Source organism: Columba livia, chromosome 11 (assembly GCF_036013475.1).
Source record: "Columba livia isolate bColLiv1 breed racing homer chromosome 11, bColLiv1.pat.W.v2, whole genome shotgun sequence".
In the NCBI taxonomy this organism is placed as follows: Eukaryota; Metazoa; Chordata; class Aves; order Columbiformes; family Columbidae; genus Columba; species Columba livia.
This window is the reverse complement of record NC_088612.1, coordinates 12,591,204-12,607,386: the sequence shown is the minus strand read 5'-3', so window position 1 is coordinate 12,607,386 and position 16,183 is coordinate 12,591,204. Positions and strand designations below refer to the sequence as shown.

General features: G+C 52.6%; 1 long non-coding RNA gene across 1 annotated transcript; it reads left to right on the top strand.

The window, feature by feature from the left end:
* Window positions 1-1,770: 1,770 nt before the first annotated feature.
* LOC135580575 (uncharacterized) lies at window positions 1,771-13,020 on the top strand. The gene is made up of 2 exons (XR_010475449.1): window positions 1,771-2,412; window positions 7,910-13,020. It is a non-coding gene; the product is annotated as an uncharacterized LOC135580575 (long non-coding RNA).
* The last annotated feature ends 3,163 nt before the right edge of the window (window positions 13,021-16,183 follow it).

Genomic DNA, 16,183 nt, shown 5'->3' with positions numbered 1-16,183 from the left:
TTCTTATCAGACCTTCTCATCCCACAGCCCCTGTGGCAGTTTGGGTTGGAGATGTCAGAAGACAATTAATTCCTGGTAAGCTGGATGTGAATGCTACTCCTGGGGGGATCTGGGGGTCTTGTCCCCACTGGGGAGAGTAGAGCTGGGGCTCCTGGCACTGGGCAAGGTCCTGAATTCTCTTATTGCTGCACTTCACTGAGGGGTTTTCATCCCTTGGATTTAGGATCCAGCTGGAAGCCTCTCAGGGGTTCATAGGTGGGGCTGTCATCCCAACATTACTAATGTGGTGAGGGAGTGGTGTCATGGGTTGGAACAGTATCCCTGGCTGGGATGCTGGAGGCACCAGGCTGGCAGCAGTGTGGGAGGATGCTCTGCAGCTCCACTAAACCTTCCCTGCCTGCTGAGCATGAGCTGCCATGCTCAGCTCAACATGGGCTGTGAACGCAGCTCTGAATCCCGGTCACCCCGTGGTCCTGCTGACAGGGATGTGCAGCAGGATTTAGGGCCATCCCGACCCTTCCCACATGGGCTGGTCCAGCTGCCGCTCCCAGCCAGCCTGAGGGAAAGGGAAGAGCTTGACGGAATTTTCTAGTTGTGGTGATAAACATGGAGGAGCCAGCAAACACATTTCCATGCAGCAATTGCGCATAACTTGTCTGTGCATATGGTACAGCAACCCTGAGGCAGCCAAAATTATTTTACTCCTGTTTTAAATTAATATGCATGTTTTCCTTACAACTACAACTAGCTATTCTCTCTCTCCTCCCTTCTGCCCTTCAGACTTTTAGGGCTTGTATCTGGCCTGTTGTCCATTATATATGGGAATATGCTAAATATAAAATAGATTTGGCTGTCGAGAAAAGGGTTGCCAGCAGGAGGAAGATGGGTTGGCTGCCTGGGTGGGGAAGTCCTCAAGAGTTCCTGTTAGAGCTTCAGGAGGGTCGGTTGGGACTTGAAAATTGCTGTGCTCCAAGAGCAGCTTCACTGAGAACGAGAATTTGTAGTGTTCAATAAATATTATTAGAAAACGGAAAGATAATAATTATGTCAATTACAGGATGGGTAATCGGGCCTGGAGAAGAAAAGTACTTTTCTTCCTAATTGCTGGGGGCATGCTACTGTGATTGCATGTATCAGTTCCAAAAATAAAAGCCCAGCTATCTAGTGGAGAAAGCACTTTGTTTTTTAATGGCATGTTATAGCACTGTGTCTGGAAGAGTGTGCTGGGTCAGCCTGCGGGAATTTAAGAGCATCAGTTTCGGGGGGGAAAAAAAAAGGAAAAAAAAAACACACACACAAAAAAAGCAGCATTTTGAGGTGTGATAAGAGCCTCTGCATTGACCCTTTGGCTCCCACACCCGTCACCACCCTGATCTGTTTCCATCCCACTTTCTGGGGTGTCCTGGATGGCTGTGCTGCAGCAGCTGATGGTTTTGGCGTGTTGCCCCTGTTATTCCTGGGGTGGATGTGGAGGTTCCCGGGATGCTCCTGGCAGAGCCCGCTGGGTGGGTGGCCCCTCAGCCAAGGGCTGGCACAACCCCCTGGTGCTCTGGGGCTTTTGGTTGTTTTATACAAATTTCTGTGATCCTGCTTGAAAGAAGTCTGGGAGGAATTTCAGCGTGGGGGAAGGGGAGCTGTGATTTATTTCCTCCTTGCCTGGTATAAAAGATACTACGCTGGGTCTACTGAGCTTTGAGTGTTTGTATAAATCTGTCTACTCAAAACATCTCAAAGAGTTGACTGACGGCCCGTGTAATTTAGCACACAGCTAAAAATTTAAATCGTGCATCCTGCTGAGAGCCAGAGAATACAGTATCGCCTGTGCCGTGCTCAGCATCGCGCCAAGGGAAGCGGGTACTGGGATGGTATTTTGGGAGGTGCCCAGGATGGAGCCAGACACAGCTGTCACCCCAGCGATGCCGTCCCCAGGGAATGGAGGCACAAGACGGGGCGGGGGGTGTCAGACTGAGCCTGGTGTGGGGGTGGTGACCGTGGGGCAGTCCCAGGATTTGCCTGACTCCAGTGTCTTTTTCTTCTTTCCCTTTTATCTCTCATTTAATTTGTCTGCCTTGGTAGCCCATATGTTTGCCTGAAGATGGCAAGGTTTATTTTTTTTTTTCCTCTGAACTATAAATAGGCGTTTCAGAACAACTTCTTGCTGCCAGTTATCCGTCTACACATCAACATTAACATAATTACCACGGTGAATCTCTAATCTCGGCAGTAACACATTCAAGTTTAACAGTGGATTGAGCTTCGTAAACGTGTGTAATTTGGGTCTTTAGTGAACTGACAAATCTGCAGGCTGGTGGTGGTGGAGAGCTGTGAACTTCCCCTGGTTCCCAGCCCTGATCCTCGAGCAGTGACAAGTGAGATGGGAACAATGAATAATCGCTGTCACGTATCCCAGAGGTGGGTATGTATCACGGCCCAGCTCCTGGCTGGTGGGAGAGTGGTGCATTAATCTTTCATCTTCTTTGTTTTGTTTGCAAATGTCCCCGAAGGACGAGGCTGTAATTGGGCCGGTGGCAGAACGGGCAGTGGGATTTCTCCGGTGTATTTTCCAGCCGCTGTTGCTGAGAACTTGCTGGGGAGCTCGTTTTGAGCCAAGCACGAGCAGGAGGTGATGCTTGTCCTGCTCACCCAGGATGAGAGGAAATGGCCTCAAGTTGCACCAGGGGAGGTTGTGGTTGGATCTTGGGAACAATTTCTTCCCCAAAGGGCTGTTGGGCATTGGAGTGATGGAGTCACCATCCCTGGAGGGGTTGAACAGATGGGGAGATGAGGTTCTCAGGGACATGGGTTGGGGTAACAGTTGGACTCAGTGATCTTGAGGGTCTTTTCCAATCCAAATGACTCTGTGACTCTATGGTGTGTCCCCTAGAGCTGGCAGCACTAAGGTTTGCAGGGCTTAGCCCCAGCCCCATGTAGCTGCCCTTCATCAGGAGCTGCTGGCAAAGCATTGCTGCAAACCTGCACTGAGTTCCTGCTTCTCCCCTGACAAATGTGACACTTCTCAGAGATGCTTCTCCCCTGGGCAGGGATGGCTGCCCCTCCACAGCTCCTCCATGCAATCTGAGGGGCTCTGTGCCGGCAGCAGTTTTGCCAGCAGCACAGGGAAAAGAGCGACCTCAAACCGTGGGTGTTTGTGTGTTCCCTTCCCAGCCTGTGAGTTACACAGGGCCTGGTTAGATGGTTTCAGTGGTTACATGAGTCATGACCTCATCATATTGTGGCAATGCTACTCTAGTGCTCACACTACAAATTATGGGCTGGATTCTGCTGCCCCGGCGGTGGCTGGGTGCCTTCAGATATAGCACTGCATGTGTTTATTTTCTGGAAAGCTTTGGCTTCAGTGGGAGGGTTTTGTTTAATTTTTGTTTAAATTTGCCTGAGGAAGAAGGAAAGGATGGGGCGTTAAAGCTGGCAGGAGCTGTGCTGCTGGTGATGCTCTGCTCTCCGGCTGGGCTGTCCCCGGGCAGCGCTGGGCTCAGGATCCCTCCAAAGAGCCTTTGCAGAGGACGTGCATCCCATTGCCTTGAGTCGGCTGTGCTGCCTGCGATGCCTTCATAGCTCTCATTAGCAGCACATGGGGATGAAAATGGGAGCAGGAGCCTGATCCCCACTTGCCTGCATGTCCTGAGTACCCCTGCCCAAAAATCTCAGCTCTCCACAAGCTGACATAACTTGAACAATGTTTGCAGCACATTTTCCAGAGCAGTAGTGGGTTGCCTGGAAGAAACCTGCTCAAATAATCATCACTTTGATTCCCAACAAAAGAAAGGAGCTGACAGAGTTAAATGCCTCCCTTCTGATGTGATTTTTTTTTTTTTTTTTTTTTTATTTTTTTTTTATTTCAAGAAAAATAAATACCCCCTTGGCGTGTTTACAGTGCTGATGTGGTACTGCAAACACAAACCTAAATCGGAGGGCAAGGCACTTTGAGAAGAAAAGCGAAGGTAACCTCGGGAGCTGGTGCTCAGTGCTGAATGCCCCTGTGGTTCCCTGTCCCGCCGGCTGTGGCTCTGTGGGAAGGAGCCCTCTGGCTGAGTCTGGGGACCTTTTCCCTCACTCACGGGACCTTGGGCTGGAGCTCTGCTCAGGGTGACTGCTTGTACACTGCAGTCGGCTCCTCTCCAGCTGAAATGCTTCTTGCTGTTTCCTTGAGCCCATCGCCATGGCTCAGGGTGCTGGGCTGGGGGACCCCACTGCCCTCTTCCCTGCGTCGCCCCTCCTCAGGCAGCACCTGGCCCACTCTGCCTGCAGTAAGGTTGCAGATTTGCAATTTGTGTTTATCTGATTTTTTGTTTGCATCTCCTGCCACCACCTCCCTGGTTCCAGGCTGTGGGTGCAAGGATTGGTGAGCCAGCCCTGTGGTGCCATCCAGCCCTGCCATGCAGGCAGATGTGCCAGATGTTCCTTCCCAGGGCTGGATGCTGGGATTGGGAAAGCAGCAGCGAAAGATGGCAGAGGTATGCGGAGCCTGGTATGCGGGTTAGGAAGGTGCTAGAGTGGAGGGATGTTCTGCAGTGGGGTGGATGCTCCTGGTCCAGCCCAGGGAAACTGGGAGCAGCACCTGCTCCTCCTTCCCCAAAATCCCCCAAAGATGAGAGAGTTGGGATTGTTCAGCTTGGAGAAGAAAAGGCTCCAGGGAGACCTTATTGTGACTTTTCAATGCTTAAAGAAAAATTCAGACAGACTTTTTAGCAGGGCCTGTTGTGGTAGGACAAGGGGTGATGGTTTTAAACTAAAAGAGGGACATTCAGGCCAGACATGAGGAAGCAATTGTTTCCCCTGAGGGTGGTGAGAGCCTGTCCCATGTTGCCCAGAGAGGTGGTGGATGCCCCATCCCTGGAGACATCCCAGGCCAGGCTGGACGGGGCTCTGAGCAACCTGAGCTGGTGAAGATGTCCCTGCTCATGGCAGGGGTGGCACTGGGGGAGCTGGGAAGGTCCCTTCAACCCAAACCATCTGTGATTCTATGAAAATCCAAAGGGATTTCATATGCAGGGGCTCAGCAGACTCTTGTCGCTAAGCCCTTGTCCTTTTTGTGAGGCAGGCAGTGGGTGCTCGCAGGAGTGTGGAGCTGCCCTGACAGCTGTCAATAGTCAGGGATGATAATCGCATAGCACTATGGGGGGGTGAGGGTTGTTTTTCTTCCCTAGGGCTTGTGTGGATGTGCCGGCATCTCTGACAGCATAATCTTCTGCCTGGTGTCATCATTATGGAAACAAGCTGTAAATCTTCCCTTGATGTTATGTAGATCCGGGATGGCTTGCCTCACGGGAACAGCCAGCGTTAAGAAATAGGGTGTTGAACATAAAGATTAACATATTGCGAGCACTAATTTTGGGAAGAAGCTGCCTGTGTGAGGAGAGCTGCGGTCGGTAACGCTGGTAGCAGCTCTGCCGAGCTCAACGTCTGCCGCCGCCTCCCCAGCAGCGCCAGGAGCCGGATGCTCTTACCACACCATCGCCTGGTGTGTTTTTCTTTTTCTCTCTCTCCTTCATTTCTTCTGGCAGAACCGCTGAGCAGCAGGGGGAAGAAGATTGCGAAGTAAGGGATGCTGTTCAACAGAAAAAGTTGCTGTTTGGATATTTTCGGTGCAATTTTGCTGAACCGCAGACACCTTTGTTGGCCGCTGCTCCCAGACCTGTCATGGTCCCACCTGCTCCCATGTGATCCTGCCCATCCCGACCTGTCTGTTGGTCCCGGCTGTGCCAAGTGTCTCCACTCACCCTCTCGCTCTGCTCCGCCAGCCCTTTAATCTTGGGGAATTTCTTTTTTTTTTTCCCTCTGACATCTCTGACTCTCTTGTGAAATGCAAATTAATTAGATTCTAATTACTCACTGTGTGCTGTTTCTGTTTCACTCTCTTGTTAGGTTAGTCTAACATCTTTGTTGTCAGCTGTATGTTGTATGTATTCAGCCCATTAAAAGTGATCCTTGTTCAGCGGGAGACAGGCAGAGCAAAGAGACAGTTCCCCCCCTCCTGCTGAGGCTTTGTCAGGAGCAGCTTTGTCAGCAGTTCCCAGCAGCATCGCTAAGGCAAACCTCCCCTTTTTTTATTGTTCAGTTTTTCTCTCATTTTTGTTTTTTTATAACCTGGCAAGTTAAGCATTTCAAGGAAGCATTTAGAGAGCATCAGCTGACCTGGCTGGTTCATCTGCACTGCTTAGGGCCACTCTGAGCTTTTCTCTGCACCAGCTTTAAGCTGCCTGTGGTCTCCTGTGCCCTGGGGATGTCTCTGCCCAGGGTCTGGGACCCCTCTGTGTCCCCATCCTGGGTCCCACATCCCTCTGTCCTGCTGGGAGGACCAACTGCCCTGTGGGGGCTTGGGGCAGATGTAGGACTTTTGCTCTGGGGATGCTCATTCCCCAGGGAGCCCTGGGCCTATGAAAGGTCCTGTTGCCACTCTGGTCCCTTCTCTCCTGTGTGTCCTGGTGGGAAGGCAGACACCAACCTGCGTCCCCTGCTGCCTGGCTTTGTCCCCACCCCGTCCCCTTCTTCTCCTTCCTCTGTACTGTCCTGTCTCTTGCCATCCCCCTGCTCCCATTAAACTACCTTTGCATCACAGAAAGCGGCACCTATGGACACTGGCAGATGTCCCACCCCCCAAGACAAGTGTCCTCTTATGGCAGGGGTGGCTCCCAGCCAAAACCCTGTCACCTGGATGGACAGGACACAGTGGGAAAGCTCTTGCAGGTGTGGGAGAGCAAGCAGCATTGCATGCTGTCCTGTAAAAGCCAGCTGAGAACCTTGGGTGTTGGTCTTCAGCCCATGCTGGGGGTTTCAGGCAAATCCATGCCTGCATGGGCTGGTAATAGAGATCTTCACACCAATGGGCACTTCCCGGGGAACGTCTCACTCAGCAGTGAATCAGGTAATAATGTCAACATAAAAATGGTTCTTGTTAGCTGCAGCAGCCCACACCATGGCATGCAGCACCGTGGCAGCCTGTAGGTATGGCCATGGGGTGGGAAAGGGGTTCCCCCTGAATTCAGCCCCCACTCTGCTCTAGCTTCTGCCATGGCTCCCCCAGCACCCTGCGCCGGGGGGATGGATGCTGAACCACAGCTCCTTTAGGTGCCTGTTTGATGTCTTAACAGTCTAACAAAACGTGGCAAACAGGAGTGTTCCTCCCGCGCCTGACGTCGGGGATAAGACACTTCTCAAGCTTTCTCTAAATGGAGCAGGGAAACGGGGAAGCTGGGGGGATATTGCATAAGCAGTGCTTCTCTGGCACCGAAATCAGTGTCACCTCCACCCCATCACCCTGGGGGAGCCCTGCAGACCCCAACCCTGCAGAATGGGGTCCAGGCTCAGTTGGACTGGAGCACACCTGTGAATTTGGGCTGGAGGCACCATTTTAGGTATAGCCCACATGAACAGGCAGGTTTTGGCTGCAGGATTAAATGCAGAGACAGCCCCATATCACAGCTCGCTTGTCTTTTGCTCTTCAAATATATCACTTGGGGTGAGATTTTCAAGGGGTTTGTCCCCCAGCTTTGATGCTATGTCCCTCTGCCTCAGCCCTATGTCCCTGGGGAGTCCTGCACATGCTGGGCAAACTCGGAGAGAGGCTCAAATGCATCTCCAGTTGGTTGTGGTCCCTCTGGCTTGGGTCAGCTTTCCTTCAAGCTGTTAAACTTCCAGATGTGCATTTTGTGTGGGGTTTTGTGCCAGGACTGACTCTGCACAGTTCCCACTGCTGCCCAGGTCTGGGGACCAGCATCTCCCCGGTACCCACAGGCACAGAGCCAGGAGGATGCTCCTGTGACAAGGCATCACCAAGCAAAACAGACCAAAGTTCCCGCAGGTTGGTTTTTTTTTTTTTCTCTAAGTCCATAAACAGTGTTAAAATACAACCAGGATCTTCTTCTACCTTCATGCTCTTTCTCTTCTGCAGGAAGCCCAGCTCACTGCTCTCCGGAGTTTGTTTGCTGCCCTCAGAGCTGTGCTGACAAGCATCATCAGCTTTGAAAGTCAATTGCTCACTGGAGTTGAAAATGTGTTTTCAGGTATTGGGCTGATAGGTTCTGGGTGAGGAGGATGAGGCTTGAATGCCAAGTGAGGCAGCGCTGGATCTGGCCCCTTGGGCAGCAGAAGGGGAGGTGGCTCCAGTCTGATGTGCAGCGATAAATGCAGCAGCTCCAAGTGCCCACAAGGTCTGAGTGCCAAGTCCTTGTTTGCTGAGTTGATAAAGAAGGTATAATTTCTATGTAAAAGCACTATAAACTGTTTTGCTCCTAGAGAAATTATTTTGGCCAAAAAAATGAACGAGGATTTAAAGTTTCCATTGGTTGGGGTAAATGGTTGCGACTCTGCATTTTCCATGGTCCTGGTTCCCCTGGAAGCCACAGCCCTGCCCACGTCCTGCCATGCTGGGCTCCGATACTGGTAGCTGAACACCAGTAAGGTCTGAGCATCTCTGGTGGTGGGACACAGGCCTGGGCTGCAGAAGCAACAGTGGGGATGGAAGTCGTGCCAGCAAAACGATCCTGCTCTCCTGGGGATGGGTGATGGGTCTCCTTGACCTGCTTCATTGTCACTCATAGCTCTGCTTTAGTGTCAACAGTGGGAGCCCCATGTCCAGAGCTGGTCTGGTGCTTGGAGGAGATGCCTGCATGGGATCTGTCACCTCTCCAGGGGATGCAGCCTTGGGCTATAACCAGGGTGATGGTTTTAAACTGGAAGAGGGGAGATGCAGGCCAGACATGAAGAAGAAAGTTTTTCCATGGAAGGTGGTGAGACCCTGTCCCAGGTCACCCAGAGAGGTGTTGGATGCCCCATCCCTGGAGACATCCCAGGCCAGGCTGGATGGGGCTCTGAGCAACCTGAGCTGGTGAAGATGTCCCTGCTCATGGCAGGGGTGGCACTGGGGGAGCTGGGAACGTCCCTTCAACTCAAACCATCCTGTGATTCTGTGATTCACCATCTTCCTGCAGCTCCACCGTGGCTGGGGAGAGGATCCTGGCGGTCAGGTGCTCACCAAGCTGGAAAGCAAGGTTCAGCTCTGCCCACGGCCGGTGTAGCAAGGAGCATGTGTTGGGGGGGTGACTGTTCCAGCCAACCAGCCGTGCATGTTTGATGTGGTTTAAATTAATCTCGATTGCTGTCTAATGTTTTAAAAAGACACTTTTTATAACATGCGAGAATAATGTAGGAGAACTAATGTTCCCTTATGAAATGCCTTTCAGAATCATGATAAAAGTGCCCTTTAATCTGCTGTGAGAAGTCTCTGTGAGGGAGAGGCATCATACGAACAGGTGGAATTGTGGAATAAATACGATAATTAATGAGAAGAAAGAATTTGCATTTTCTGACTTTTCCACAACACCTGTTTTTTGTTTGTTTGTTTGTTTTTTTCCCCCAAAAAGGCTTTATTTTGTTTCCTGAGGGGGTCAGGAGGACGTGGGGATTCAGGCTTCTGGTTGTTAGGTTCTAGTTTCAAAGACTATAAAATGTCAGTGAAGCAGCGCATGGGAACTAAGTACTCCATTATGTTTTCCCTATGAAATTAAGCACCTTTATTGCCTTAAATGAGAGCTCCCGCTTAATGATGGACCGATGCAAATTCCCAACTGCACACCTGGGCGAAACCATGGTGCCCAGCCATGGTGCTGCTTGGAGGAAAGCTTGGGGACAGAAGCAAAAGAGTCTCCCTGTGGTGGAGGTCACTGCTGCGCCATGGCCATGGTCTCAGCTCTGCCTTCACCACTTGGAAGGCAGGGATAGAGAATCACAGAGTCATTTTGGTTGGAAAAGATCCTCAAGATCATAGAGTCCAACTGTTCCCCCACCCTGGCAGTACCCCATGTCCCTGAGAACCTCATCTCTGTGTCTGTTCAACCCCTCCAGCGATGGTGACTCCACCACTGCCCTGGGCAGCCTGTTCCAATGCCCAACAGCCCTTTGGGGAAGAAATCGTTTCCAAGATCCAACCTCAACCTCCTCTATAGCAACCTGAGGCCATGGATGCAGGCAGGGAAAGGTTCTGGCCATTCCACCAGCAGCAGAACCACCATTTGCAGCCCAAGCAGCTCCACACTCAGTTGGAGAAGCAGCAAATTCCTCCGCTGGCAAGTGCTGCATCGGGGCTGAGGTTTGTAGCTGCCCTACGGCGACATGTGAACACCGCAGGAACGTGCAGAGGCTGAAACTGACTCCGCTCGGTACGCAGAGTTTTCTCTGCGTGAGTATCTACGGTGCCACAGAGCACAGCCAGGCTCAGGCTGACTGTCCCCTCTCCTGCCATGTGCAGCAAGTCGCTCCTGTCCCACGGAGAGCTGGGGAGCACGGCTGTGCCAGCAAAACTCCGCCACCAAAGTTTTCAAGGAAATGCTTTCATCTAGTAAATAACATATTATTAATTTGCATGAGGGTTAAACTACTGTGCTGAGATGCCTCTGCTTCAAAGCCATTTAAAGAGCAGACATTGAAGTGGTAACTCAGGCATCCTCTGAACAGCTCTTAACCAGTCTTCCCTGTTTTGTAAATGGCATTAGTATCTGAGCTGCTTATTTAAAGCTTTAAAAAGTAACCAACTTCCTTGAAGTCATTAAAGTCTAACCTTTAAACTCCAGGAGTCTAATGGTTCAAGCCAAGCATAATGTTGAGGCACATCTGTGATAAATCTGCTTTTAATCTCCACAAAGTGCTTTTCATAGATTCCAACTTTAACGTATTAGGTGTTAGATGAACACACTGAGTGCTAGTAAAATACACTAGATTGTAATCTATTACCTTTTACACAAAGCAGCATTTAGTTTTATTAACTATTGAAATATACTGAAAACTGTTAAAAAAGCACCGTGTAAATCTTTAAGATTCATGCTGTTTGGTTTTATAGAGGCCTAATTCCTAGCAAGAGTAGCAGGAGAGTAGTTTGGCCAATGACTTAATAGTTTGTAGCTGATTAACAGAAACCTCCCACCGAATTTCAGCCAAAGGTTGGTTAATGAGGGGCCTGATGCTGTGTGGGGTGGAGGGGATTCTGTGGGAGCTGGTACCAGCCCCCACCCCCCACTGCACCCCAAAGCGGCTCCTTGCATGGGTGCAGTGGCTAAGGTGCAACTTTACAATTGGGATGTTGAAACCTGGGGTGTCTCTGGCCCCGGGTGCCTTCAGGGGGGTGCTGGGAAAGGAACCCAGTGTGCGGTGGAGGACGGGCACCAGCGGTGACAAGTGAGCCCGGCTCTTTTCCAAGGGTCGGTCTTGGGATGCATGTGATGAGCACCCCTGGCGATGCTCCCGGCTCAGTCCCGTGGCACCGGGGACATCTGCCGTGTCTGCAGCACCGTGTGTCCCTGCTCTCCGGTGCCCTGGGTACACCTGGAACCCTCCGGGTCACTGTCCATGTGCCCCCACCCTGGCCAGCAGCCAGGTGCCAGGTTGTTGGCACATGTGTAGATCCACACTGACTCAGCCGAGCTTGGTGTTATTTTTGGACTTTACTCAGGTGCAAAAGTGCAGGGGATAACAGCTCGATGGGGCTGGGACCTGCTGCTTGGGGTGCAGCAGGGCTGAGGCTGGCAGTCTGTCCCCCACACAGGACCTGTCTGTCCCTGCCCACGCACGTGTGCTGCGGGGGTTTCCAACCGCGCACAGGGAGGGTGCGGGATGTGTCAGAGCGAGAAAGAGAAAGTGGAGGCCTGGGGTTCCCCTCCTGCTGCTGCCATGGGGCTGCAAGGAAGATAAACCTCCTGTGTGAGCCGTGGGACGTGCCTGGGGCTGCCCCAGCCCAACTCAGGGGTGCAGGGGCTGCAGGACCCCAGCCCAGCTGTGCCCAGGCAAACTCCCTGAGGTTCCAGCCTGGCTTGGGTACTCTGGCTACACTGGGGACATATCCTGCTCTGACCTGGGGCTAGGCAGCAGGAGGCTGAAGGAGTATTGCTTATGTGCGTGAACCTTGCCAGACCCCCAGGGAAAACCAGGCTGGGCTGGGGGCTCCCCTGGGTGCTAGCACCCCCTTGTGCAGCCAGTGCATGCCAGGAGGGCTCAGCAAGGGGCAGCGCTGCAGTTTGCTTCTCTTATAGATAGTGATGCAGCCCAGGAGAGCAGACTCCCTGCCCAGCTGCCGTGGCGGAGAGCATGGGGAGCACGCACAGCCCCCCCGGGCACCGCAGAAAGCGGCACCCAGCTGCTTCGGGAACTGGGGGTGTTGGTCTGGGCCCCCTGGGGAGGGCAAGGGTGTGTGAGCCTCAGCTGACAGCACCAAGAGCCAGTGGGGAGGTCAGTGCACCCAGCCATGGTTTTAATTTGCTTGCTTGCATGTGAGCGTCAGAACTGAGCTTGGATGGGAGGCTCTGTGCTTACATGAGCCCATGGGACCTGCACCCCAAGGCTGCCCCACAGCTGCCCAGCAGCCCATCCAGGGCTCCATGGCAAACCCTGGCAATTCCCAAGCTCTGCCTGCACCATACACTGCCCCATCACCTGAGCTGGGGAGTCCCATGCCAGGGCAGGCACAGGACGCGCTGGTGCTGAGCTGGGGCTGGTCCCAGTGTTGAGATGGGATGGAGCTGAGCCAAGATGGTGCTGATCTAGAGCTGATCCCAGTGCCGATCCAGAGTTGGTCCCAGTGCTGGCCGTCAGCCCCACAGCGAGGAGGGAGGTTTGGATTTTGAGACTGGTCTTGCCTCCATCTCCAGCTCTTCATCTGTGCTTTTACAGCCAGCAGGGCTAATTGTCAAGAAAACAGGCATTTGAGGGGAAAAAATCCTTTAAGCCACAGCAAACTACAAACATGGGAATAATTAAAAGATACACAAGGGCAGAAAGTTAGCACAACAGTAGGTGGTTTAAGTATGTGCAGAGGGATCTCTCGCTGTACTCCCAGGCAGCCACTCCCCGAGGCCTCCGAAACGGGGAAGGAAACGTCTGTTTGGCCACCAGCAGCACCGGCAGGAGCTGTAAAGCTGGGTCTGGGGGTGCAGGAACCTCCATGGTCGCAGGCAGCAGCTCTGTGCAGATTTGCTGGGGCACAGCTTTATTTTAATAAAAAGCTAAATTGAAAAATGTTGTTCGAAAGGCTGTTTCAGATCTAGAGGGAAATAACTCCGTTTCAGAGCTGATGAAGCCAAAATGTGTTTTGGTTCTTTCCGCTTTTGGAAGAACTGATGATAGTTTTTTTTTTTCTCTCTTGTTCTTTCTCCTTTCCTCTCCCTCATATGATTATTCAATTTGCCATGAAAGCTGGGACGAAACCAAAACCTCAGTGCCAAAACCTCCACACTTGGAGAACATTTGGACCTCGAGCCGGAGCTTAAATTACATCTTGCACATGGCCTCAGCCGCGTCAGATTAAAATCCAAAATACACATGAGTTCCTGGTTGTCAAAACCCGGCTCTGAAGTGAGCTGCTGTCTGCCCAGGGATTCCTCTGTCTTCCCTAAACCCCCCAACTCCCTCCCCATTCCCACCATCTCCCTCCCCATCTGGGGTCTCCCTTCCCATGGGGTCCCCGTGGGACCCAACCCACAGCCACCAGAGCTGTTCCCCTGGATCCTCTCCATTCACACTTTCCCAATTTTTCCCCTTTTTCCCCCATCCCCACATCTCTGCCTGCTCATTTTCATCAGACACAGCACGTAAACAAGACTCATCCTCCTCTGGCGGAGCCCATGACCAGAGAGCTCTTGGCCTCATTTAGCAGTACAAGGTGCTCTAGTGATTATTACCCCTAAATAATGTGGTTTAACAATTAACAGCTTGTTTAAACAGTATTTGCATTTTCCCGCTACTGAAGAGGAGACTTTAATCTCCACACACAAACAACATCTTGTCGGGACAAGCTGCAGGATCTCCAGGCTGTGGTGCAGCCGTCCTCACCCCGGCTCGTGTCCCTCTGCGGGGTTTCACCAGAAATCACCGCATCATCACCGAGACCTGCAGCAGCAGGCCCGCACACTCAGGTTCAGCCAGTGCCAGGGGCTGCTGGGGCTCAGCAGAGCCCCAGCGTGGCGGGTCGGACCATGTGGCGCAGACGGTGCCAGCGACGGCGCAGCCAGCTCCTCCGCTCCACCGCTCCTCGCGCTCCTTTGAACGCGCTCACTCCAATTATCTCTAATTACACGCGGTGTATCAGAAGTCAGACTGCTTTGAACCTGGAAGAGGATTGGTGCCGTTTCCAGGTGCAGAGCAGTGAGCTGCCCCAGCCACATGAAAAGTTGATATTTCTGGGACTATTAAAGAAGTGTCTTTTAATGATTTAATAAAATAGCCAGCGTAGCAACCAGTCCTCTCAGATGTCAAAACCCCAATCCAAGAAGCCATTGCTCTGACAACCGGCTGCCTCAGGTGCGCCATCAGGGGGAGATTTTCCCAGGCACCCTGGGATGTCCATAACGATGGACCTGAATGGGACCAGTGAAGGGTCAGCGCAGCTTGGCATGGTGGTGGCCAAAGCTCAGCTTGGCAATGGCCAAAGCTCGGTGTGGTGATGGTCACAGCTCTCCCAGCTCCGTCCCTGAGCGCAGGGGCTGCAGTGTGCCTGGATTCAGGCAGGCCATGGTGCTTTTGAAGGCGTCCCAGCGGGGTGAGAGCCCTATTTATTTTGAGGATGCCTGGTGACCTTTTGCTGGCAACGCAGATAAATGCTGGGCCAGGCATCATTGTTCTCTTTTAAACCAAGAAATAGAAACATTAATCATCTAACCAGTCATTTATCATGGTTTGGGGGCATTAATTTGACGGTTTGTCATTTCCCATTTGGTTTGTGTGTTGTGGAGGTTGCATTCAAAGCACCTCCAATTAGATGTAACTAATGATATAGAGCTATTTTAAGGACTGATGATCCCTTGTAGCAGGAGGTTGCTGCAACTGACACAGCCCTCGGAGCGGCCACCTCTGACACTGGGTAGGAGCTGGGGGACAATCAGTCCCCCTTGCTGGGGGACAAGCCACCATCAGCCTCCCCAGCCTGCTGGGCAAGGGCTGTGGCACACAGGGCTGCAACCTCATGGGACACAGGAGTCCTGCCCGGCACTCGGGAAATCCTGAAACCCCCCAAGCCTGTGAGCACCCCTTCCCTCTCCTTGCATGTGGGAGAAATTTGCTCAGAACCCAAGAACCAGGTTTACCTCCTACTCAACAACCAGCTCATAGGAGCCAGGCTGGCGTTCCTCATCATGGCGATGCCTCCACCTTGGAGGCTCGTTGATACCACAGACATTGTGGGAATGTCCTGGACCATGTCTGCCTCGCAGCTGCCCATGCAAGGCAGGGCTGGGGTGTGCAGCTGAGAGGGACAAAGAAGAGTGACAGCCCATGGACTTTGTCCTGGGGGCTGCAGGTGGTTGAGGCTGTAATGGGGAAGGGCACAGGGAGGGCTGTATGACCAACCAGGAATGTCCTTTCCCATGGGAATCTGAGCAGGTGTCTGTGGATGCTGCAGCACTGAGGCTTAAACAAGCCTTTGGAGTGGGGTGAGCCTGGAGCTGGGCTCAGGATTGGGCAGACAGAGCATGATCCTCTTCTATTCATCCACAGCACAGAGCCAGGCAGACCGCAACCCTGGAGCAAAGATACCCAGCGGTGAGCGAGAGCTCTCAGGACATGGTCCCTGTTGAGGGAAACCCCTTGCCAGCTCAGGGACATGTGCGCCACCCCCCGCAGGCACTGTGCCACCACGGTGGGCTCACAGAGGAGCCCAGCAGGATCAGAGCTGTGTCCCGGGATCAGGTGTGGGTTTGGTTTCTGGCTTGGCCCGTGGACTCATTGCACAACTGGGGTGAAGCACGTAACCTCCCACCCTGCTGGTTTGACTTTAGAGGAGCTGTTAAGTCTCTGAATGGAGAAGCACCCATAATGACTGGGGTTATTAGTGGTTGCTCGGGGAGGAATAGCAGAGCTGGGCAGATCAGAGGAGCAGCCTGCAAACAGCCCTGTCATCCACCTTGAGCTGCCCTGCAACACCCTTATCTGTCCCAGACTGGGGCAGCTCCTCAGCAGAGCCTGCCCATCGTGCCAAACTGCACCACCGAGCAGGCAAACACTCATTAGTTGCTAGGCGGAGCCTAACAAACCCATAGGCAAGGACCACCTAGACCACAGCAAAGCCAGGCTGCAGCATCACCCTGAGATGTCAGCATGGAGCAGCAAGAGCTGCATTACCACAGAGCTTTGTTGTGCCTCAGAGAAAACCTGTTGCCCGGAGAAAAGCGAGCACCTGCCCTGCAGC